The sequence below is a fragment of the Lolium perenne genome, chromosome 7, assembly GCF_019359855.2.
Source record: "Lolium perenne isolate Kyuss_39 chromosome 7, Kyuss_2.0, whole genome shotgun sequence".
NCBI lineage: Eukaryota > Viridiplantae > Streptophyta > Magnoliopsida > Poales > Poaceae > Lolium > Lolium perenne.
The window spans coordinates 163,330,681-163,333,148 of NC_067250.2; the positions used below are offsets into that span (position 1 = coordinate 163,330,681).

Consider the following 2,468-nt stretch of genomic DNA (forward strand, 5'->3'; position numbering starts at 1 on the left):
ACCTCCTCAACATCATGCCTTGATCTATTCACATGAATGTTGTGCATCTCTCTCACATTTTTCACTTGCTCATGACAAGAAAGGAGCCGGCCATGACTTGAAATTCGGCCAGCCCCTCCTCATTTCCTTCTCTTGCAAGCCTTGCCTCCCAACTACCCCAACAATTAAATGGGCAGCCACCCACCTTAGCCAATCAAAATGGAGGCAGCCACCATCCTCCCTCTATATAAGAGCTTGGCCGGCCACCTCCACTCCCCTTTGCTCATTTCTTTCACACTCCACTCCCTCATACCTTCCTCCCCCTTCCTCCCCACGAGCTGCTGCTCCCCCTTGCTCACATGGCCGGCCATGGCCATAGAAATCCACCAAGATGAAGCTCCCCTCCTCCCTCAAGCTTCCCCTCACCATGAGAGCTTCCCTCTCACTCTCTTCTCCCCTAACCCTAGATGAATCCCCCTCTATTTCTCCTTTGTCCTCTCACAAGATTGGATCTTGATGCAGGTGCATGTTGGTCCAAGCATGGAGAAGGTTGAGCAATCCTCAGATCTGAAACTATTGACCCAAGTTCGTCCAAAACCTTGCAGTAATTTCTGCTATCTTGCTGTTTCAGATTCTGGTATGATTTTGTAAAATGCGTCAAATCCTGTGTGCAGATCCAAATCGAGTGATTCAAAGTTCCAAAGATAGGTATTGAAAAGATATACAACTTGGCGTTGGTCTAATCCTCAAATTAGTTATGGATTGTGCATGGTAAATAAAGTTCTGCAAACATGCAGAATCACTGTTTGTTAGATTTCTCCTGTTTTGCAAAACCATTTTGGGCAAACTCAACTGTGGGTGAGAGCCCTCTCCAGTACCTTCATTTTGGCGTTAGTTTCACTTCAAATGACCTCCTGAAATTGAAATGGTTCACAGATCAAGATATGGTCAGATCTGACTTTGTCGAATTAAACCAGGAGCTTGGAAACGAATTTTTGAATGAAACCAATTGGGTAAGAACCACCTATTCGATACCTTTCATATGCAGCTGATCCCATATTTTTATGATTTATGTAAGATTATTGGTGAATTAAACTTGTTCTGTGTGTTCTACAGACATGGCTGTTAGCTTTTAAATCACCAAAAATCCATCTTTAATCCAAATTGAGTGATTCCAATTCTGTAGGATTACTGAATGTTTTCTTAATCATCTCAAACAAGTTTCAAACCATTATCTGTTCTGTAACTCCTTAGTTAAATCAAATGGTACAGACATGCAGTAATCTTGTTAATCCATTTGTGAGAGTTTCAGGAACAATTTGAACCCAAATCCAATTGTGTATGCCTCTCTGTTTAATTACCTTTCAAATGCAAGTGGCCGCATATTTTTAGGATTTTTCTACGATTTACGGCTTACAGATCTTGTTTTCTGTACAGTCAGATTCAAAGAAATTTCTAAAATTGTAGGTTTGATATTTTTGGGTGATTCCAATTGGGTTAGTCTTGTATTAGTACTGAATATATAGGAAAAATATTATTAGTCTCTGTTCATACATATTTGTTGCTGTTAGTAATGTTTATGTGTGACATGCATTGTTGAAGCAAAACTTTTCGGTTTATTTAAAACCCTTGACCAACTCTTTTTAGTAGAGATGGGCAACCTTTGTTTTATGCTTGCAAAACAACACCTCTGCAACCTAACTTTAGCTCTTTTGTTTTGCTTAAGTTTTCAAATGATGTGGTATATGGTTTGCTTCCTATTTTTGTATAATGTTAAGTGAGCAAATTAAATTAGAAAAAACTGATTTCTACTTTTCCAAAAATGTTTGAAATTATGTTATGAATGTTTGTGATGCCAAAATAATGCTCTTGTCCTCTTCATGATGTTATCTACCAGGAGATAATTGGTTTATACCATGGTGATAACCGAGAGAGGCAATTGCTAAAGTTGTGATGCACTCATACCTTTACTAGGTAAATAAATGGGGTTTTCTAAATTAAAACTCTTAAAGTTGTTTTGTGGTATCTATAAGTCCTTAGTATGTTATACCTTGGCTGCATGGTTAGTTGTTGCTTGTTGAATGTTGTCTTGTTGATGCAATGTGATTGATTGTGTTCCTTTTATATTTTCCGGCGATAGATGCGAACAATTCCGGAGAAGAAGAAGTGGAATCGGATGAGAATTTTATTTATATATGTTGTTGGAATTCTTATATTGATGGAGTTGAAGAAGTACAGGGGCAAATAAGCCAAGGCAAGCCATCTTTTGATCTCTTGCTATTTATCCTTCTTGTTGTGCTCATTGCTCCATTATACACTTGGTTCCTTGTATCATATGTGATTTTTGGTCCTCTACTCTATGCATGCTTATTCCCAAAGTATGTTGAACCCCTTGTTGATGCTTTGCATACTTGCTCCCAAGTATGTGAACCCCCTTGTTGATGTTATGCATGCTTACCCTAAGCATGTATGCCCCCTTGACCATATCC

The 2,468-nt window shown here is 38.8% G+C and overlaps 1 long non-coding RNA gene across 1 annotated transcript; it reads left to right on the plus strand.

Annotated features, from left to right (window-relative positions):
• Positions 1-214: 214 nt before the first annotated feature.
• On the plus strand, positions 215-2,234 carry LOC127298061 (uncharacterized). Its single transcript, XR_007849578.2, has 5 exons — positions 215-564; positions 654-750; positions 916-992; positions 1,877-1,953; positions 2,120-2,234. It is a non-coding gene; the product is annotated as an uncharacterized lncRNA (long non-coding RNA).
• The last annotated feature ends 234 nt before the right edge of the window (positions 2,235-2,468 follow it).